At 40.8% G+C, this 23,656-nt stretch overlaps 1 long non-coding RNA gene across 1 annotated transcript in view; it reads left to right on the top strand.

Annotated features, from left to right (window-relative positions):
• Positions 1 to 23,656, top strand: part of LOC134160806 (uncharacterized) — a 59,304-nt gene that overhangs the window by 18,361 nt on the left and 17,287 nt on the right. Inside the window, exon 2 of the long non-coding RNA XR_009963700.1 lies at positions 16,740 to 16,836. This is a non-coding gene — a long non-coding RNA (uncharacterized LOC134160806). The remainder of the gene's footprint in view (positions 1 to 16,739; positions 16,837 to 23,656) is intronic.

Raw genomic sequence — 23,656 nt, 5'->3', positions numbered from 1 at the left:
AACAAGACTTGTGAATGTTAAGTACAAGGGCTGCTCACTCAGAAGGGCTGCAGTGGATTTTAAACAGAGCAGACTAGAGTGCCACCACTGCGCATGCAAGGCAGCTCTCTTGGGAAATGTCATGTTTGCTTAACCGGATTTTTGACTGCTTCTTGGGCAAGAGTGTGTTTGACAGTATGAGACCAGCAGAGTGCATTGAGGAAAAATTAAAACATAAAGGACACTTTCTTCCTTCATTTTTATGGAAAGCAAATTGATCTTCCAAAGCAGAATCAAGCTCTGATTGCGGGGATATGCCCCATGGGATTTCATATTCTCTGCTCCCCTTGGCTATCCTGAGGTGACCAAAATATTACTGGGTTCACAGTTTAATGTTGCTAATGAGAACTGATAGATTACAACATTTCTCTCCTTGAAAGCCTCTCATAACAACCTTGTACAAAACTCTCTCCAGCTTCCTTCCGTGGGCACTGAATCAGATAATGCACCACATCTGTCCTAGTCACCTGCGAATGTACATAAATAACATGCTGTAGAAGGTGCTAAAACTGTGCAATGCAGTTCATGAGTTTTGTAGAATCTATAAAATCTTCCCCATAAGTACCAGAATATGATGAAATCCTAAAAAAAAAAAAAAATCAAAAAAAATAAAATCCACACACAGACCCCCAAACCCAAAACAAAACCAAGCACACACAAAAAAAATCCATCTGGAGGACTGAATTATTGAAGGCAAATCTTGAAGGTTTGCTTTGAAGAAACACTCTCTTATTGTGAGAAAACTGGAGACGAAAAACAGTCAGAAGGAGTTTTGTGACATTAAAAGAAAACAGAATTTCCTGTTATAATAAAGCATCCTCGGGGAGCCTGTGGAGCACTGTGTTTGGAAAGAACAGGTATATTAGCAAATGGATAACAATTGCTTCATAGACTTGCTTGCTTTAGTGCTCTGAAGCTCAAGTCATCTCTATTGACAAGAGGTTTCATTACACAGATACCTATTTCCTGCTAATGTTAGTGAGTGGATGTTACTACTTATTGGCACAGATTTAGCTTTATCTATTCCTGACTAGTCTCAAGAATGAGCATTTTGTCAGTAAGCTTAAAACTCTTAATGAATCTGTGCTTTTCCAGCAGTGGTGCAAAAAAAGCAGTAGCAGTATTGCAGTGTTTTCATGTATTGGTTTTATAGCATGTGTGTGTATGCACACATGTATATGCAAAAATACAATTAATTTTGAAATGGGGCCAAGTACCAGAAAAACTCTTGCACATGGTGTCTATGGGCAGTTTAAGACTAATTTAAAGACTCACAGGCTTTCTCAAATGGATACTGCTCTTTGTGTGGAGCGAAGTAGGATGTTGGTTTTTATTTAGTGGCTAAGAAAGGTAAACAGCGACTGGTCTGGTGCTTTACTTCTCCTTCACTCTTTAAAACATGGTGCCTCATGCTTTAAATATCTTTTTTTCCTGGTATCTTCAACATTATTTCAGACCCATGGTCCTGAGATCCCATTTAGTAAGATGCCTGTGACTAGATGCTCATGAAATCCTTGTTAGAATGATATTATCAGTCATCTTTAGAAATACCTTTTGAACCATTTAAGGTTATCCTAATGATTCTGTCAGCTAAGAGGCTGAAGGAGGCAGAGGGGCTGCAGCAGCAGTCCTGTTCTTACAGCAGGAACTAAGCTTTTTCTTGCTTATTAGCTGTGATATCCGCTTGCTTCAGATTCTTATTTTCCTTCCACATGATGCTGATCTCCTAAGACCTTTCTCCCCAGTGCTGGAGATACCCACTGACAAGTTGGTCTCTTTAAAATCTCTTTGCATGCTTTTTCAGTGCTGGAGTGGAAAACTTCACTAAATTAATGACAAGCTCGTTTTCAGAAACAAGAACATTCTCCTTTAAACCTCTGCGGGGGGAGGGTGAGAGTTGATATTTTCTTCAGCTGTTATGGTTGACATTTGAGTCTTTTTAGTTAAATGGCTTGATTTATCTCAGTTGTCAGAAATTTGCACAGTCAGAGCTCTGGTAATATGTACAAATATTTACAGATGGCAGCAATAGTTTGGGGTAATGTCCTGATAAAGAGTCCTCTTCACAGCAGTTAGCAGGGTATCCAGAAAGAACAGCAACTACAAAAGGGTTTGCTAGACACAGGCAACAAGAGACAAATAGCCTATTCAGTGAAGATGGCTTATCTCCATCACGATTTTGAGTTTCCTTTTTCTTCATCTTACAATCATCTGATTAGGTCACATACTGGAGAGAAGTGTCATCTAAACCAACTTTCTTCTGACAGAGCCCTTTGTAGAGCAATTGAATGTACACTCTGGATTACATCAGCTCAGGGTTTGAAGAGAATTTCACATCTCGCCTCCTATTTCAGGAGTTTTCACTATGATAAAATAGACATTTGTATGTGCATAGCGAGGTTGCTTCTGTCCGCAGCTAAACAAGTATGTGCCACATTGTGATTTTTGTATCTTCATGTGACACATTGTGTCTTCTCCACAAGAAAGAGGGTTAGTCTAAAGAGACTACTTGTCTTTCTGTCAGGAAAAATAATAGCAATGGCAAGATTTCATAGTCTAAAACATCATCCTCTTTCCTCACTTCTTGAAAGTCACGAGCTGCAGAAAACGGTCTCTGGATCAGTGACTGTGAAGCTTGGGTTATGGTGACACTGACGCTTTCATCAGATGAAAGACTGCTGCTGTGACTGGGGCAAACCTGCACAAATGACAACAGAATTGGGGGGGGGGGGGGGGGGGGGGGGGGGGAAGAGAGGAGAAAAAGGTTAATTTTCAGCCAGATAATCTCCATTATTTGTCTCATGGTTTCTCACTGTTGTTGCTACTCATAAAGGAAAAGGAGAATGTGCAACTGGCTCTTCTGACAGCAGCCCATGCTTTTGTCAGAATAAGGCAAGTGGAAAACGATGGCTCAAATCCTGGTCTGTATAGCTCTCACATCTGGCAGGAAAATCAGAAGCACGGTTCTCCACAGCTTTTAGTTTGCTGTTTTAAGCATCTGGCTTAGTCAAAAACAGCAAATGAGAAGTTGTCTTGTCATTGCTTGTAACTATGAAGAGCACGTGTTACGGAATTAATGCAAATCATTGATATTTGAAACAGCCTCAGATCTCCAAAGGGCCTAACATGCTCTGAGGGCATAGCTGTATTCTGATTAGAATATGTCCACAAAATCCACAATATGCCACAAATAAGATGCTACAAATTCTGGTTAATTATTGAGTGTGGCTTTTACAGCCCTGCCCCTTTACCTCCCTGGAGGTGAAATTATAAACAGATACTAACAAGAGCCAGATTGTTGCAACCTGAATGGGTCCTGAAAATACATCTCTTTCTGGAAGTTGCAATGAGCTTCCTAAAATCAGGTAGTTCAGTTCATCAGTAGGAGGAAAGTGCTTGGGATGTGGAGGTGACTGGTTATTGAAGTCAAAATATACCATTATTTATATGAAGGCTTCTTAGTCTGTTGTAGCATGGTAGACCTAAGTTCCATAGACATCCAAACAGTCGTGTGTCGGTCTACTTGTTCTTCTTTCCAAATGCTCTTTTGTTTGTTTCTTCCTTTGAGGAAGTCCATTTCAGGTTTCTTCAATCCTTTTGACATTCAATACCCATGGGCCATCAGCTGTACTTGTCTCTTATCAGCACCCAAGTGTTTGCAGAGACCATACCCTGCAGTCCCCTCATCTAATTACAAAATAAACATCCCGATAACTGTGTAAACATTGAGTATTCATAAATAGTTGCAGAGCAGCTCCAATTCATCACAGCAGGATCTTGATAAGGCTAAAGCTTGTCCACGTGAACTGTGTTGCAGCAGAGCTTCTTGACTACACTGTATTTGTAATATGAATCAATCATTACCCTAGCATGGATTTATGAAATCATTTTGTCATATGGTAGCCACTGCACACTCTGAAATAGAAGCCACACTGGTACCTTGCTAGCATGAAATACAGCAAAATGGATGGACTGGCTTATGCTCTTGTTCAGTGCTCTCTGACCAAGTTCTTCCAGATGTGCCATTTGTTTTTTATTATCAGCTTTACTTATCTGAAGTTACTGGACATTACAAACCGCAAATCAATTGTAAAGCTAATCCTGCATTTCTTGTGCATCCAGTATTTGTACTGAAACTGGTGCCTTTGTGTGCACAGAATGAGAAAGTGAGTTTCCACTTTTACAAAGAGAACTGCTCTACAGAAATCATTTTAAAATTCCGTCAGAAAAGTCAAGCTAAAAAACCTTAGTGGAGTGCTACATTGTAGCCATGCCTAATATCTGAGAGCAAAATGGTGCTGTGTGGTAGAGCTGGAGATGATATGTAAATGCTGCACACGCAGCTGCTGCTGCTGCCTGAGGAGTACAGGGTGCCTAGGTGCTACTGACTGGTATGTCCCAGAAAACAGCATGCAGATGATTTCAGGATGCATGATACTGCCTCGCTGCCTTGCACCTCTGCAGCACTAATGCCAAGATCTCTGTTGATTTTGATACATACAAGTCACTTGGAGACACTACATCAGGTAGCATGCCATGGGGATGTGGGCTCTTTCAGTGCCTGAGCAGAGAACAGAGATCACAGCTTCTTTCAGAGATCAAAAAATAGCCTCTAAATCAAGCCTTGGTATGGGAGTCAGAAATGCATTTGGTGAAGAAACAAGAAGTGACCATGCTGTTCTCCATGTAGCACTTAGCACTAAGTTGCTAAGAGTGATTTCAGCTGTAAGATGTCTCTATAAAAGCTTTTTCAAAGCTCTTTGGTCACTTAACTTAGCAAATCCAGTCTTAACCAAGCTAGGAAAAAGTATTACTTAACCTAAAGATATCAAAAAATCATTTGTGTAGTTAAACCAAAATGATGGAAGATTAGATTCTGACAAAAAAACATGTTAAATGAGGGTCAGGTTGCTCTCTTAATCAAATGACTTTGCCAAATATTTACTAAAATAGGACAGGCTCTTGTAAAAGTATAAATAGTTTGTTAGTTATTTAAATAAAAGATTCTTACAAACCTTATTTGGTATGATTCTTTGATAATGTTTATGACGGGCTTTTTTAATAGCAGGATTTCCATTGTGATTTTTCACTTAAAAAAAAAGTCACTTTTTCCCCTGGCAAAGTAGATTTTCCCTATAAAAATTTGATAGAAAGCATACAACTTAGTAAATGATATATTATAAACACTCCATACATGAACTTTATCACTAAATAAATATTTAATTATAAAGGATGTTGCCATCTGTGGGATTTGAGTAGATATTTTGTTTCTGCGCAGTAACTTGTAATCAGTAAGTTCTGAATCCCTGATAAGAAAGGACTTAGAAATGCAGGGAGGAGGGGAAATATTCTGGAAGAGAAGGCTTGCAGTCTTTTGCCCAAGCATGTTCTTTGTGCAGGCTTGTATTTTGCAGAACAAAACATATCCAGAACAAAGAAGACAGAAGTTTTTTAAAAAAAGTATTAGACAATAGGTATAAGACAATGCAACATGAATATTGAGAGCAAATGTGCACATTTTCAGTGTCCTTGATCTTTCAGGTCTAAACAGGATCTAATCCTTTTGACCTCCACTATGCATGGGCCACCAGCTGTACACTTCTTAACAGGAGTTAGAAAACACAAATTATCCTTTCACAGTCCTCTATAAGGAATATAAGCACTTGTGACAAGTCAAGTGTAATTACAGCTTAGACACTTCTTAATATGTGGGAGATAGCAGAATTGTTTGATTAGGTCTTGGTGGCTTAGACGTTAACACCCCATATCTGGTGTAACTACAAATGGGATGAGGATGGAAAAGTAGTAAACCAAATATGAACACATGGGGTTTTGAAAGCATCTCTGATGAATAGATTAGGCAATGATTGCTCACCAGGAGGCTAACCTGAATCTTCTTCTTGGTCATCTTCTGTCTAGTATATTTCAAGATTTAGCAACTGTAAGGCCATGGTCCATTTTAGCTGAATGGAGGATTACTTAGGGTAGAAAAATATCATGTAAAAAAGGTTGGATTGTGTTGGAGAGAGATTAAAACAGAGACTCAGCAATTTTTTTCAGCCAATCTGTGTATGAAAAGTGATTTGGCCTGAAATCTTGAAGGCTGAACTGTCTGGGTCAAGATTTGAGAATAACACTATGTCTGTGTAAATTTTGCTGCTATTTTAGGATTCTTGATTGTGTAATCTGTAGTTCTGATGGTGAACGTTTGTGTAGGTCATTTCTTTGGCCCTGGTGGAGTGGTCATGGGAGTAAGATTTACAACACTACCAACTTCTACTTTCTAATTTTCCTATTTCTGTCCACCCTTGCTCAAAGCACCTATAGGAAGTAGGTGCATCTTGTACTAAAGCACTGACCACAAGTATAGAGATATTCTTTTCTTTCTTGATAAGAAAATGGCCTGCTTCAAAGGGATTTTCACACAGGACTTCATAGTAAGTGCTGGAACTATTGGAAGTGAGTTAATCCAAGAAAGGATAGAGCCTGCTGTTCTTCAGGCAAGGTCAGAAAACCAACCAGAGTCCCAGTTGGAAGCCGCCAGAAGCTAGACCCATGGAATAAAATGGTGGCTGCAGAAGCTCCATCCTGAGGTTCTGCCTGTCTGCACATCATAAAGAGTAATAGGATATAAAATTACTTTCAGTTGAAAACAAAAAAGATTATTGATGTGGCCATAAAAATGTGGAGTGTGTTACATTCCTAAAAAGACTTGCAGTCACCCAATAGAAAACTGAAGGTAGCTAAGAGCTAGACTGCCATCTAACTCAAAGCATAATCTCCTGCAATGTTGTTTTAAAAGTCTGGATATATTCCAGATATGTGATCAGATGGTTTGAGTCCAAATGATACCTAAGCAAGTGAGGCAATAGAGAGATTAACCGTAGTTGAAGCAACTAAAAACATGTGAAACAACTGACAAAGGACCAGTAGAAATGGAAACAAATGTAAGGGGTACAAAACCATAGCAACAGTCAGTGTTGCTGGCTACAATAAGCTTTTATTAACTGAAAATAGAACTAAGTAATGCAAGGGATTGGAGAATAAAAGATAAAGGCTGTTTCAGTATTTTCTGTTGTAACCTGTGCCATTTAGGGAGGAATGCAGCAGAAAGCAGTGCATTTCAAACAAGCAATGTAAGAAGATGGCAGTAGATAATTCTGTGAATTAAATGCATTCTGCATTTAAAACTCTTCAGTGAAAGAAAATTCAAAGCTTTAGCAGTTTGCGCTTAACAGGGAAAATCCTGCTGATGTGAGCAGATTACACAGTCTCTTTCCTGTGCAAACGTCTGCAGAATGATCAATCACGATTAAATGGCAGTTTTTAACCAGTGACGCTGTTTATGTAAAAGGCAATTCGTGCCCTGAAGCCATGTGAAATATAATGGCAAAGTAGGAGAAAGGAAAGATAAGCAATAGTAGCAAACTTGCAATACTTGAAAAATTAGCGAAAAAAAAACCAAACTCAACCCTGAAAATAGGCAACAGCAAAGAAAGTGAACAGTAGGATTATGCAATTCTGTTAATGTATTTCAAGGGCTTGGGAGTTTGCCAGTACTATGTACTATATGGCTCTACTTCAGCAGATTTTAAAGCATGAACGTGCGTTATGCTTGTAGGTATTCCTGAAAAGCTGAGGTTGTGCATGTGGAAATCCAGCTGGGCGCTGATGTAATGCTTCAGGCTTTGTGCTCACGGGTTTCCTAGCATGCTTGTGGGTGGATTTCTTGCTGTCTTATACTGTGCTGCCATACATGCTACAGATGGTCCCCCTGTGACCAGATGGTCCCCCTGGGTCTCTCTTCTATCTATGGGCCAGCTATTAACAAATCTTAGAGATTTCTACACTTTAGCAGATTTTGTAGAAGAGGTCAAAAGTGGTTTTATGGAGAGGGGTAAACAAGTGATAGGTGTACAGACAGTACAATTCCTAAACTGTAGGAAACCAGACTAGAAAGCTAGGCCTACGAATGAATGCAAGGGAGAATGTATCAGTTCTGTAAGTGAAGGGTGTGTTGAGTTGAGTGAAAGAACATGCTGGATGGGGGGATGAACGGCTGGGACTCATTTGATTGTAACACTCAAAGCACCAGACAACAGCGTCAGGATTTCTACACAGCAGAGAAATTCTCAAGAGGGCATGTTCATCTGCTGACTTGAATGAAATAGTGGGAAGAATAACATCAGCCAAATGACTTTTATCTAGATTTGCTCCAAAGAATACTATTTGATGAGGCAAATTCCAGAATATTTGCTGTAAATAAACTATTTGAGCAGTGTCAATTCCTGTCTTCTATTAGTGTTCTGCACCCCTTGTACCACAGGACACAAATCCAAGTATTTGATGGACACACAGTATGTTTTGACCAAAAACCAAAAAAGCAGAAGCACACTAAAGCAGTATCCTAAAACCTGTTGTATATTTGGAGCTGCTTTTAAACCACCTTGGCAGTATTGTTACTTTCCCAAAAATCAAACTATTAATCAGGTATTTCTGCTCTGAACTTCAGCACCAACATAGTTGAAGTTGTAGTACCAGCAAAAGAAAAATTTCCAGCAAATACTACTTCAAAAGCGTTGAGCTGAACAGAAGAGATCGTTTGTGTTTTAAAAACCTATAAACATGACTGCAGTAGATGTATGTGCTATATATACGCTTGGGTTGGGATTTTGATGTGCCCATTTCAACAGCCATGTTAAACATAAATTTTGGTTTAATGAACTTGAAACTATAGCTTGATACTGGCTTTCCCACACCCTAGTCCTTTCATGCCCCTGTGCTTTTCTTACAGTTTACTATCCCTTTGGTTGAATTCTTGCAAGTGTTGGTGTGGTTGTGCACTGATTCTGCCTCTCAAGTGGTGCACCAAAGTCTCCCAAACAGTGAAGGCTCCTTTGTTTCAGTGATTCACTTTGCAGCAAGGACAAAAAAGAAACTGTGCCAGTGTGAGAGAAAGGGGGAGAAGGAGCGTAGAGGGTGCTCTGCTGCAGGAGGGGTCCTCTTAAACCGAATGTGTTTTGGAAGGAAAGGTGTTATTGCTTCATTCTTCCCCCATTGCATTCCAAGTGTTTGAAGTCTGTAGATTCCTAATCACAATCTGGAAGGTAAATGTAGTGAAACCAACAATTGCTCATACTATTATTTTTAAGTGATCCTACCAGTGATTTGAGGAAACTCACAAAAAGCTATGTGCTGTATTCTGGCTGTAAAGGCCTATGCCTTTTCTCCTTAGGACACAGAGATTATCTGTCAATTCCTACTTTATTTAGGTTTTAACTTGAAACTGAACTGTTATTGGGGACCACAAATAGCTCAGTCAAGTCTATTCTGCAAAGAGCCTCAGAGCAAAGAAGAGATTAGTCACGCCAGCTTGCCAGGAGGCTATTGCCTTATATGTAATACAGAAATTGTGAAGGAGAACTTCTGAACTATGAAACTGTGCACACTTATAGAAATACATTAATAGCAGCAACAGCATAAGGCACAAGTGAGTCAATGTTGGAGTCAGCATTGCTTCACAAAGCCAGGAGCTCGCAGCTGAAAGACTATGTTGTTGCTTTGTACTTTGGATCAAAACTGTTCTGTCATGGCTGGATCGCAACATGCTCTGAAATACCCAAACTCTGGCTTGTTTAGAGAAAGGTTTTTATTCAGAAAAAAATCTTTGTTTATTGCTCCTCTTTATCATCTAAGAGGAAGTGGTTTGCATATAGGAGGTTGTACCCAGCCCAGGATACCTGGACTGAACTGCAGGTTTCGTGGCCTGAGCCTGGAGATGAGCCAGTGCGGGGCAGTTTAGACAGTGGCTTTTTGTATCTCTGAAGTCTTCTGGTTGTACATGACCATGACCATGACCATCAGAGAGATGAGGCTTCTGTGACAAATGTGCATGTGGTGTTATATACATCCCATAGTGGGGTAAAGTAGCCTAGTCACTGTTAGGGAATGGGGGAAAAGAGACTGTTCTTCATCTGGTAGCTGCTGGCATGTATAAGCTGGCAAAATGGGTTGCCTAATGTATGCTGGTATCTTATTTAATATAGGTCAAAATATTTTCAATTACACTAGTGAAGGAGATGAATAATCTGTGAAGCTCCTTCTCTGGTCTGAATATATCCACATATTTCCTGGACTTGTTTGGGTCTTTTTTACAAAGCATGGTCAAATATACTGTGCTTTGAAATCTAACTTTAAGTGCTTGTTAAAGTTAAATGAGCAATAAAAGCCTGTTCTGTGTCTGCCTCAGTGCTCAAAGATACTCAAAACTTTACAAGCCCAGATTCTAGTTTTTAGTATCTATATTATTATTATTGTTGTTATTTAATTTAGATTTAGAAGCACTAAGTACTGAAAAATACTAGATTTCTGTGATGTTTTCCTCCACACAACCACCCACAGTCCTCTGTGTAGTATAACACCACTTTCCATTAGGGCAACCACTGTCAGGAGCAAAAAATCACTATGGCCAACTATTTTTCCACTGCCTCCACCCGGTCAGAAAGTGATTGGATAAATGTGATTTAGCCTGCACACAAATGGAAGCAGGATACTGCAGGAGTTTGGGGGTTTCCTCCATTTCATTGGTATGTCAAAGAAATAGACTTGTTAAACTCTGAAAAGTTAAACTGGATTTGATTCCAGCTTCAGAAGCACAAGCAAAGGTCTAGAGAAGTAAAACTTTCCCCTCTTTGACGTTTTTCTCTGTGAGACATTAGATATAAATATTCTAATATTAATAATATTCTAATAGTAAAAATCTAATTTTATGTAGAATTTAATTTTTTTTTAATGTCGATATAAAAATAAATTCAGTCAATGACAGTATATATTTTGGCCTTTTAAATACATCAAGTAATACAATGTTGGACCCAAACTCTTCTTTCTGAGTTAGACATACCTGATTCGGACATGTCAAAAAGGTTTTGAGTTTGGGGGTTTATTTCTTTATTGCTTTTGGGGATTTTTTGGACATTTTTCAAAACCAGCTTTTCCCTATGAGAAATTTTCAATAAATCAGGATTTTTTTTATATCTTTTTTTTTTTTCTTTCTCCTGAATTGAAAACTTCCTGCTGAGACATTGGCCAAAACTTCTCACTTCCACGTTTTGGTTCAGGAACTTGAGCTATCCCTAAGCTTACAGCTATTTGACAGAATGCATCCTCAAAGGAATGCTATAAAATGAAATGAAGGAAATTTAACTGAAGTAGTCCATTAAAAAAATTCCTTGATTAAGGGATAAATTGCCAATGCTAGGGAAAATTGGCCCTGAAGTTTTGCAGCTATTCACTGGGAATCTTGGTAGGGTACAAACAGATTTGGGTGAAAAGCCAGACATAGAACAGCTGCTGCTGGAAAACTGGGAGATCTTATTCTAAATACTTTAAGCCAAAAGAAATGTTTTAAAAAAAATCTGTTGTGTTTCAAAACGGTCTCATGTGTGCAATCCCATTATCTTCAGGGGAATGAAGACTATTTAACTGTTGCTAGATTGTGTCCTTAACTGGTGATGTGTTTATAATCCTGATTCAGGAAGGAAAAAAGAAAATGGAGAAAATGCTGAATTCCGGAGAATATCGGAGTTACTTGGATCTTTCACAAAAACAACTTGTTAAAAAAACAAAGGGAAAATGATCTGTCAAAAATCTGAGAGGATTTGATTTCTAAATTTATCGTAACAGATGTAACTATTTCTTAATAGTTTTCTAATATAAATAGTTTTTTTAAATGAGTAACACACATAGGGAGGAGTGGTCCTGCTTATATTTCACTTTCCACCACCTTAGTGCGGGGAGGAGCTCAGTCAGTAGGAGTCCCATGATGGTGGCCCCTGTGCCAAGTTAGAGGGAAGCAGCAGAAGCGTGGATGTGAGCTAAAGGGTCAGAGTGCTGCATTTTGCTTACAGCAAATGATGAGCCCCTTTAAAAAATGGGAGAATATACCAATGTCAGTTGTTAATCATTGACTCATGGGCAGTGCTGAACAGAGGTGCTGTGTCTACCAGTAACATGCTGGGTGGTACAGAGTGGTGGAACCCTCAGACAGTGAAGAAATGATCATACCTTGATCCTGATAAGAACACTTCAATTGGGAAGAGCTGGTTTGGGTTCTAGCTCTTAAGGAAAGTCATCTCAGCTAGGAGAGGCAGAAATGAAGAGGGTCACTAATGCATGCTTACTAAATAACAGTTTGTGTCAAGCGACACTGGTGGTAACTCAGGCACCTGCTTGGGTATCAGTTGGGATGAAATTCAGAGAGCAGTGGGATTCGGGAGGTCAAGTCTCCTGGGAACAGCAGGTATGGGAGCTCTGCCACCAACACTGTCCCTTTGCAGGGACATTTCTGTGAGTTGGACACTTTGGTTCTGCCTCCTGTACTAGCTGAACTTAAAAGAACTTACTGCTCTCATAATTTTGCATGTATAAATTGTTCAAAACTATCCAACTAGAATCCTTTTCCAGAGTTCCCAGGGGTAGTGATAACACTGCCCTAAATTACCAGTATGAAACTTACTATCTCTGTTATACTTAAGCTTTCATGGAAAACATGAACCACAGGCGTGGGGTGGGGGAGAGGACGTGTGTGTCTGTGTGTGCACTGAGAAACGTAGCTGTCCCTGTTTTGGTGCAGCAGTTCAGCCCACTTCCAGGGGATTTGCAAATATTTGACCTATCTGAATTTAGCCTACTGAATCCTGTATCGAATCTCTCTTTGCTTAATGTGCTCCATTTCCACAGTGCTCCTGAGTATTGGGAGAAAGCAGGTAACATTCACAGTCAGCGGACCTGCTCTGGGACTCCGGGTCTGGGCAGCCTGTCCTGCAGCAACATCTCCTGGAGACTGGAAACATTTGGGGTGCACGGTACCAGAGCCTGAGAACAAGACACCCCTCTGTAGATCCAGCACTCACAAGAGTAAACTCACTCTCCTTTTGTTACTCAGAGCAGCCATCTGGTTAGAAATGAAGCAGTTTGGAAATATTTGGGCACGGAGAAGCTGGGATAGGAGTTAGGAGAAGAGAAGAAACAACAGAGCTGGTTCACTCTTCTGAGTCATGTTGAGTTGGAGTCCTGCTCTTGTATGTTCCGCTGCAGCCCAGTGACCCACAGGTGATTTGACTAGAGTGACCACTTACTCATCTGTGCAGTGTGGTGTGCTAACCTACTTTAAAACCCTTGATTCCAGGCGAGTCCCCCTCTGCAGACCTAGCACTAGGCTTTGTTCAACGTCTGCCTCATTTGCCTTTCCCAGAGTAACTCTTTAGTGGAATAATTACTGTACAAAAGCCAAAGCCCAGCAAACTGCTCTGCATTCCAGTTCCACAGGAAGTAAAATCTGAGCTTGCCAAGAGTGCTCGCTCATCCGCGGCCACTCGGCATCCGAAATTCCCGCTCCTGTTAGCGGGGCTTTACGTAACAGGAGCATGCTGGGCCTCTGACTTCTGTTTTTTATGCAGAAAACTAGAAATGAATGTGATGTGGCAGGAAGCAGCTTGTATGAAAGGCATAGAGATTGAAAGATGACAGTAATATGTTTTCAATACTAAGTTAAAGCAATGAAATACTCGCTTGAACAGCAACTCTGGGGTCCCTGAGGCTGAGTTTAAAAGGTATAAATGAAGTAAACCTCAAAAATTGCATGGTCAATTGGCTGCATAAGCTTAAATTACCCAAACAGCTGGTTTAAAAACTGGCCTCTTAATAGAGAGTCAAAGTATTGGGGCAGCTGCCTTTCTGTTTTGAGAACACGACAGTAAAAACAATAGGGTTACAATAGTGACCTCCTCCTACAAGGAGGTGAGCAGTTAAGATTTGAGCCATTCTGCTGGAGTCCCTAGTGCAGCACCAGCCCTGACCCTGAGCCTGTGCTTCAGGTCAAGTTTATTAGTGCTCCTGCCTCCAGTCCTGGCCCTGCCTCCTGGATAGGTCCTGGGCCTGTGTTGTAGCCTTATCTCCAACTCCATCTCCTTTTGCTATTGACTGGACCCTCTGCATAGATACTGGACCCAGTTTATATCCCTTTTGCTTCACTAGTGACTGCCCATGTGCCAGCACCCAGCTCTGCCTGTCATGTTCCCATGCTGCGAGATTTTGGCATGTTGGTGAGGGGGCTGTTTGCACTGTGGTCACCTCCACTCTTGCCTCCCATCCTCTCATGGAGCAGCACTGCTGCTACTGCTCCTACTTTTTACTGGCCTTCAGTAGGCATTTCCTTGCTGCTGAATTGCAGATGATGCTGGTGCTGGGAGGTACCAAGCAGCTGGCACGTAGCAATACATGCCAACTGTGCAGTCATGTGCCTGCTGAGCTCTCCTGTGCTTCACCAGACTACAGAAGCTGATGGAAACCAACTTCATCCTGAGCAGGACTGTGCCATTTATGCATCTCAAGGGGTATCAAAACTTCTGAAGTGGCTGTGCATATACTGAGACTGAGCTGATTGCCCGCATGTTTCCTGACCTCTCTTTCAAGGTCGTCTCTTTTTCCTGTGTACTGGGGGCATTGATTGCTTCTTGGGATGAGATCAGACTTTTGTTTAACAAATTTCCTGTTGTTGTAGGGACTAGAGCAGGAACAACGCTCAGTTTCGTCAGTGTTCTTCCTACAGTGTGCTACCAGGCTCTGGGGCTCTTGCTGCAGCTCTGAACCTTGCCAATGTTTTTTGAGAAGTGTTTTACAGCCTGGGGTGATATTTGGAGCCCTTCAGAGCTCAACAGCTATAGTGCAGATATCTTAGACTGGAGCAAACAGAACTCTTGAGCAAGATGATGTAAGGAGGAAACTTCTTTTTTCCCCTGTATACCAGGTGTGAATGATGCTTGATCGCTGATGGGTAGGGTTGGGACTGTTGTGATCTCCCCTGCTAGAATGCAAAAAGACAGTTCCTGCGTACTTTTTCTGGTATGAACAACCTAAAACAAAATAAAGGAAATAAAAATCCTAGCCAAGCAATAAATCAGGACAGACTGGGATCCTGCCTCCCCTGCTGCTGCAGTGGAGGATGAGGTTGGTGGTGTGGGTGCTGAAGAGCAGGCTGTGCTTTACTAAAATTTGGCGTTGTGTGCATGTTCCCTTCTATCCTTCCCTCATCCTGGCTGGCCCTAAATGGCTCTGACCCAGAGGGTGAAACCTCCCCTGGTAGAGCCCACCTGAGCATTGGTACCTCCATGCTTATCATGTATCAAAGACAGGCTAACCTGACCTGAAGCAGAACCTGCAGCTCCAGCAGCACTGTAATGACTGGAAACAACCAAACACTATCTAAAAGCAAGCCTGTGTTTTGAAAGGAATATATAGTAAAGTCTTGCTAAAAATCAGCGAATTCTGAACTGGGGTGTGGGATGGTCCTTTCTAAAGATGAACTAGAAATGGGAGAGGGAGGGAAACTGTGTGCCTGTCTATAGCATTAGAATCAAGATACAAAAAAGGTGGAGGGGAATTGTGCAATAATTAATCTACCAGGACGCTATAGATCTCATTTCACTGTGCTACAGTAATAACTAAATGAAAATCCAGATCATGGCTGAGCACATGAAGAAATAAACAGTTCCTGTGTATTTCAGAGAAGGATGAATTTCACGTTGCTGTGGTTCCCAGTGGTTCCTCAGTTTGCTTGGGAGATGGTTGTTATCAGGATAGTGCATTCTTTAGAGATGAACTAAACTTGTTTTTGTTTTGAAGTTGCATACTTCTATCATCATCAACACCCGAAGCAAGACACTTTGTAAACTTTTCTTGTATTACAGCTTTATAATGACAAACCCAGGCTAAAACAGATGTATGAAATTTAGAAGGTCATGAAGTACTGCCCATATCTTTTGGGGTGTATTTTCTGGTTCCTCTGAAAGGATCTTTAACTCAATGCTGCAGAATTCTGGTACCTCCAGAACTGCCTCATCTGAGAGATCACTTAAAAACTATGGCTCTCTAGGGAAGAGAAGTATCTTATACACTTCTAGTGCTGTTTGTTATTATGAAAGCTAATGGGAAAATCAGGTTTGGAAAAAATATTATGTAGATTTGTGCTACTAGAAATCCAGCATTTTTATAAGGAATTTTAATCCTTTCTGCTATGGATCTGCTGTCCTTTTCTGTGTGCTTGCTGTGGGCTCTGTCTGTATGGAGGCTGTGGAAATTATGTGAAAATCCAAGCAGGGCTTTTGTCCTTTCTGCTGGCCTGACCAGCAAAGTACAGCAAAGACTCACACAGGCTATTGATCATCTTTAGATCAGATTTCAAAATCATGTGTAGAGAATTTAATAGAATGAGTTTCATAAATGTCATGATATAAAAGCAATCTTTCATAAATTTTATAATCTTTTGTTGTTGTTGATATTGTTTAAAAATTGTAAATGAAAATATTTCCTAACACATTTATATGCTTCACACTGCATTTGCTTCTGTCTAGGGCATATTTCTGATTGCCTGCACTTGTGTGTGCATTCATCACCACGACAGCTGAGGTTTTTGGGGGACCAGTCTGTTTCAGCAAACTCAACCAGGTAGGAAAGGAAGAATCTGCGAATATCACTGCAACTCTCACATGTGAAGGGATTAAATTCATTTAACCTTTTAAGAGAAAGGCTTAGGCTTTCTCCCATGGATTCTTCTTAAATGGATCATTTATCTTGCTTCTGCACTGTATGCTTCAAAACCTAGGAAGAATTAGGAAATAATTCCTTTTATTCTTTTTTTTTAGCTGTGGCAAGACTTGAGCATTTGTGACCATTTTACCTCTTCCTCCCACATGACACACACATCTGAGGCTTTGGGGACAACAAAACTGTAAGAAAAAGGTATGCTCACTGTAACTTGATTAGCAAGTCAGTTGCTGTGTGTCTGTAGTGCTAGTGAAGGATCTGTGTGCCAGTTTGTCTTCATAGTCAGTAACACTTTGCAGGAATACTCTCATTTATTCAGACTGCTTACGTACCTCTGGCACAGACACTTTCTTTAACCAGCAGATCTTGAAATCTATTTCACAACCACTCTTTTCTCTTATATGTGTTGCTTGCCAACCATAATTAATGGACTGAATTTTATAGGCAATGCATGAGCATGTTCTCTCTCTATATATGCCCTAATTCTGGCAAAAGTTGCATTGCCCAGGCCTCCCTATGAACTGTATTTCTGTATAAAATCCTAGCATGCGTGTGTGTACTGAGATGGCTGTTGGAAACTTATCTTTAAAGCTTTATTGCAAGCCAGAATATTCTGAAACTTGGCATACTGCTTTTGGAGTGGGTGCAGTTCATTTAGTTAAATCTGGGTCTGTCTCCTGCTCTCTTTTTATAGCCCAGGTTCCTCAGGGTAGAGGGAAGTACCTAATTGCAAATCTGTCTTGCCAAGTGCTTGGCAACTAGAGCTTCCCCCCACAATGGAGTTTGTCTCTAAAGCAGATAACGTCCATTTGGAATAACCTGATGTTTTAGGCTAAAAAAGGGCAGAGTTTTGAAGAATGATTTAGAGATTAAACCCAAGTATGTGTAACACACTGATTTGTTTCCAGACCCTGTGGATAAAATACTCTTTTAACATGTCACTACTTGAAAAGAGTGTCCTGTAGCAACCTTAACTCTATATTTTTTACTTTCTCTTGCATTCCATCCTTTCCCACTGTTGGTTTAATATGGCATTATAGGATATTTGGGTCAACAATCAGATTATGAAAATATTTTGTACCTATTTAGCACACAAATACCTATTTCATTTTCAAGAAATGTATGTGCTTTATTTGAATCAGGTAGAGTGCTCGAGTTTGAGAGGTACTTTTATGGCTTTGTGTACGTTACAGAGGTCTGGCATGTGGGTCAGGGTTTGCAGTATGTGCATACCAAGGAGCCCCTATCAGCAAAGCAGAGGTACCAGCAGAATTCAGGGCCTGCGGTTGCTGCTAGTCAGTCCTGTAAATCTGCAGTACTGCAGAGTCAGCACAGGCCCCACTCGGGCAGAAACCTAAACATCTGTTTAACTTTAGGCATGTGCTTTAAGCTTCTCTCACATGACCTGCTAAGTAAAGGGGGGGTGGGTTTGTTTGTAATCACTGTACTGAGTGCTTTACTTCATAAGGTTGTGCTGTCGAAGCACTTTTCAAGCAGGATGGAGTTTGTTCCTTACCTTCAGACTGTCTTTTCATAGTGTGGCAAGACATAGGCATGCAGCCCTAAAATTTCTCTCTTCCTTTTCTTTCTCTTTTCTGTCTCTCCATATGTTAGGTTTGCAGAGCAGGGGGAACCTTGGGTGCCCCAGCCTAAAAGAGAGCTGTAGCTTGTTCATTTGAGTCTCCAATCTGGACAATCAAGAGATGGGGACTGCAGGGCTGCTGCGTGCACACCTGCCCCAGCATACAAATAGCCTATAAAATACTCCGAGTGTTCTCATTTCATATTGAGGTAGGGTGGTGTGCTCAGGAATACTTCCATGAGTAGGCTGACCAGTATTCCTGCAATTATCTGTGGAGTCTGGCTGTGAAAACTTGCAGTGGGCTTGCTCCTTCTACTCCTCCAAGCTATGAAAACAAATTGCTCTTCCTTTTGGACTGAATTCCCTTCCCATTTCATTCTGTTGCTGCTCCTCCTGTGTGTTTCTCTCTCATCTATTTTCTTCTGGGTTTTGCCTGTCCAGACTCTTCCTGTATTCATGCTGATCATTAGCTGGAATAGTCTGTGTAGAAATATTCTATATATTATTTATAATAAAGGTCTGAATTAAAACCTCAGTTGTCCCAGCAGGGTTATAGGGAACCTTTTGAGAAGAACTATGGCTGAATATGTTTGGAGAGGATGACATTCTTGCTCTGACACTGATGTGATACCTGAAAAACTACTGACAAAATAGCGCTAGTCTGTTGAACACTTTTGGTTGAGCTCTGTTCTCCCAGACAGTGGAAACTGTTGCTTTGTTCCACTCAAATGATAGAACTCAATTTGAAGGCCTCTTCTGACTCTTTGGTCACTAGCAAGTTTGGAAAAGTTAAATATCCCTCCTGTGCTTAGGTCTGGTATACTTAATTATGCATTATCTATTTGATAAACTCATTTTTGGGAAGATGAATGTAGAAGTGAAAGGAAGGGTACAGGGAGGAAACATCTTTTGCTTATTGCCGTTAGAAAGACTTCATTCTGAACCAAGGGAAATATGACTTAACAGCAAATGGCATGTTTCTGTGAACAGACCAACAGGAAGATCTCCCTCTATCTGTGTGGGGGATGTTAATGATTCATTACAGCCTGTTTGATGGGAGTTGGAATTTATTGTGGTATCTGGTAGCATCCATCGTTCAGTTCTTCATCTGTTTTGATAAGGAAAAAATCCTGTGCTGTTGTATCCAGCTCTGTTCCTCCTGATAAATAAGCTGCATATCTTTAAAAGCCATCTATTATCCTCTGTTTGTCAGTTTTATAAACTGGAAAAGATTTGTGGGAGCAGAAAGAGAGGATTGCTGATTATCTGAACCAGTGTTAACTGTTGAAGAATGATTTCTTCTGCTGGGCCATAAGCAGTGCCCTGGAAGAGCTGCCCTCTTGGTAACCACCGCCTCAAGGGCCTGTGGCCAGCAGAGCTGCTCCTCTGCACCCACAGCTCCCTTACTCAGTCATACAGGTCACTTTAAACTGTGCCAGCTCCAGTGCTTCTGGGACATGAGTTGCCTGTGCCCCCAGACACTGAAACTAGCAGAGGTAGCTTGGCGCTGTGTCCTGCTTTCCTTCATCTCTTCCTTAGCAGACTTCCAGAAAGTGATGGGCATGGGATGCCTGCCATCCAGGCACATAAAGCTGGAGAACAATCACGGCCATCTAGAGCTGACCTACTCCAGCCTTGGCATCTGACAGTGCTTTATGAAACATACATACACACAAAAATGAGCCTGTGAAGCCATCTCAGGGCACTGCTGATCAGTGTTGTCCTGCTCTCCAAAAGGTGAGCACTCCTCTACCACTGTCTGCAATGATTGCAGGTGTTGCGCTCCCTGAATTTTCTTTTGACCTCTTATTTAATGTAGTCCTTTTTTTTACAGAAGCTTTTACAAAATCCTTTCTCGTAATTCCCTGAAAGCTCATGAGGAGGAATTATTTTCCAAACTCCAGTTTGTTGCACTGGAAGATACAAAATAGACCTGCTGGGATTAACCCAAACAACATGCACTTGGCTGAATCACAGCACTGAATTTCTCCCCTGGATATTCTGAGGCTTCTTTGAACACTTCAAATTAGCATTTCACTTAGGCTGATACCAGCAATAGGAGATGAGTGATGTTAACATTTGAAAGTTATGTGGTAAATCTAATTTTCAGGTTTGCATGCCAAAGCTTAGCATGTACTGAGGCACTTAAAACTGACATATGGATGTTGTAGCTACAATTTAAATGTGTGGTATATCTCAGCATTTCATGGCCCTGATACACAAGTCTTAGAGGTAAAACTAATGAGTAATAAGCATGATGGTACAGCTTCCTCTTTTGAATGAGTACGTATTTGTACTTACTCAAATAGCACCTCACAAACTGTGATTATGGTCAGTCAGCATGTGAAAAAGAATTGGTTTGGTAAAGGAATTTTAAGTTTTCACCTCAAATTTTACTGTGAGGCTGTAGGCAGACTCAAGCATGTCCAGAGGATACTCTCATCTCCAAGGATCAGTATGTAGTCCTAAAGGGGGTGTGAGAGCAGGACCTGTGTGGTTTAGCAGCAGTCAGCTGAAGTGGCACAGTGATGTCCTACCAAATTCATGAGGATTCAAAATGGGCAGAAGCAGTTTTATTAAACAGCTTAATTTGTTCTATGAAATTTGTAGATGATGGATCTTCATGGGAATGTCTCAAGGAAAAGCGCTAGATTAAGTTGCATTTTATAAGCTCTGACACAAGGCCAGGGAATGCAGTTCTGGAGCACTATTGGTCCAGTGTATTTGCATAGACGTCCAAAATAATTTACCAGGGATTCTGCAGTCCTCATTTTGCTGGCTGTTGGGAGACTTACTGTATACCAGTCATAATGCATCAAATTAATCAGATCATTGATACTTAGCAAACAAAAAGCATAGCAATCAGGAGGTAACCTGAACCTCTCTCCCCTCCCAGAATAGGCTGCCTGTAAGTGAAAATTCCACAGTTCTGTGATTCTTTTTAACAAAGGCAACGGGGGTAAGTACCTATAAATCCAAACTATACACTGTTTTTTCATGAAAGAACTGTAATGAATGTGACTCAAGTTACAGAGTTAGTTGCAAGCAGACCCACAATGGAAAACATATGCCAGGTTACACGTGTGAAGGATCCCAGCAGGCGATAACCACTGGGCTATAAGCTGTGTGCAGGACAGTTCTGCGCCGTGGTGGATTTACTGTGGTAAACTCCCCTGGTTCAACCCATTAAACCAGAAAGTACTAAAGGAACAAAAAGATTCCTGATCTGAGCCCACAGGAATGGAAAGTACAAGAGATTTTATCAATGAGCTGCCTCCTGCTAGACGTGACCCATAGCACTCATTAAACCAAATTATGTAAATTTTTTCTCATAAAAAGGGAATTTCCTTAAAATATTCCCATTTTCAGGCTACATCCTAGCTCTTCACATGAAGAAGTAACACTAATTATGCATTGTTTGTTACAAGTAGTTTGTTCATGCCATATGAAAGAAATGGATTGAATGGTCACCTTGGGTAAAGCGCTTCTTAGCACTAGTATTTTTGGAACAAAGGTATAATTAGAGTTTAGATTAAAGTCTGACTCTTCTGACAACCATGGAAGAACTTCCTGCAAGAAAGCAAATAACATGTAACAAAACCACCCTCTTCCCTGCCATAGACCCACAGGAGAATTCAAGTCTTTCCAGAAATGGAATAAGCAACACTCTGGGGATACTCAGGAATGTTAGTAGTGGTTAGTTTTTAACATGATACACTAAAGCATTGTATAGGGATAAAATTCCTGCAGAGTCAAAGGACATGAAAGTGAAAAGGGCTGAGTCATGGAGAGGCAGAATTAAGTATACAACAGGCCCATTTAAAACCCCTCTGTTATCTGGGTTACGCTGTGCCTTCCTGTTGCAAAATACCCAATTTACTGGACCCTCACCTCAGGGGTACCAGAATACTTTTGTTCCCAGGGTAGCAGGGCTCTATAGACTGGCCTTCAGAAGCATACGATCAAAGGGACTATCCAATTTCCACCCACTGTGCGCAGGCTGCCAATTTAAATATTTACTACCCCTTGAGCTGGCCAGGCAGGAACGCAGCAGCAGAGAGGAGTATGAACAACGTATGTACTGCCACTGACCTGGTACATGTTCTGCTCTCTGGAAAAGGGACGAGGAATTTGAAGCGAACGTTCTGTGGCTACATTAGTAGAAAAACTCACTGTGTGTTTTAAGAAAACCCCAAACATACAAACCCAAAGAAATTAAGCCCCATTTACAACTCTGCTGCAGTAAGAACACTGCTTGAGTAATGCCTTGGGGAACTGTCCTTGCTATAAGCCTAACAATTGAGATCTATTGTTCCATTATAGAAAAGGAATTCATTAAGTATTAATTTCCTTTCAAACACTGTTGTTCTATGAGGCACACTCAATAGTTGGTAATTTTCCGCCGTAGCTGAAGCAGCTTTGAAATGTGGTGATAAACTGAACAAATGGGAGAAAACTGGCTTGGGTTTTTTTGCTTCTCTTGTGTGCTCTGCCTTCAGAAGGTAGGAAAATTTCAGGTGTGCCTGCTAAATGCGAACACTTTCTTTTCCATGTGTTACCTAGTTCAGAAGAACACACCTCTTCATCACCAACAAATAGTTGAGGCGAGCGCTAAAGATGTTGTCTTTCTCTGTGTATTTTGCAGCCTGGTAGAAAGTAATGGTCAGAGATGCTAAGAAAATAACCACATCTTCATAAAGGGAATATTTTCTTGCTTGGCAGTTATATCCAAAATGAGCTGTTGGACTGCAGCCAGAACAGATTAGAGAGTCCACTGTGAGTTCGATGTGTGTTTTATTTCTGAAAAACCACACTGCACCAATTGCTAGATTACCCACGTCAGAGGCGCTTTGCAATGAAAATCTCCTTCGTATTCTACCTTAAGGTCCAACATAGCTCCTGACCATAGGAACTTGGCTGGATATTGGGCAGTTATGGAAACACTTTAGGATCCCATCACACCTGGTAGCCTCAAGAGGCTACTTGAGGATAAAGGGGAGCCTTTTGCACCTGCACAGGAAGTCTCAGCTGCATATTGCTTTTACTTTCTGGAGAGCAGAGTATCTAAAGTCTGCCTGTGGCAAATACATGAAATAAGGAGCATACTGATTATTTCCAGACAGAATAATGATTCCCCATTTATTTTTGTTTCATCCACATAGTACTTTGCTTTAAATAAACACTTGGGTACAATCTCAAAAGTGATCTGACTACAAACTCAATAGAATTTTGTTTAATTTATTCACTATTATCAGTATTAGCCAGAAAAACTTCTTTATTGTCTTGCAGGCATTTCCTCAAGCACTCTTTAATAGGATGCCCTCCTGTTTGCTAGTTTTCATTCGCAATTAGGAAAAATACCATAAACTTAATGCATGCCACTATTTCCTAACCTGGTCTGGCTTAGCACCGAGACTAATCTAGTGTTCTCTC

The sequence above is a fragment of the Pezoporus occidentalis genome, unplaced genomic scaffold, assembly GCF_034315485.1.
Source record: "Pezoporus occidentalis ecotype Australia unplaced genomic scaffold, CSIRO_AGI_Poc_V1 ctg164, whole genome shotgun sequence".
NCBI lineage: Eukaryota > Metazoa > Chordata > Aves > Psittaciformes > Psittacidae > Pezoporus > Pezoporus occidentalis.
This window is presented reverse-complemented; position numbering and strand designations above follow the sequence as displayed.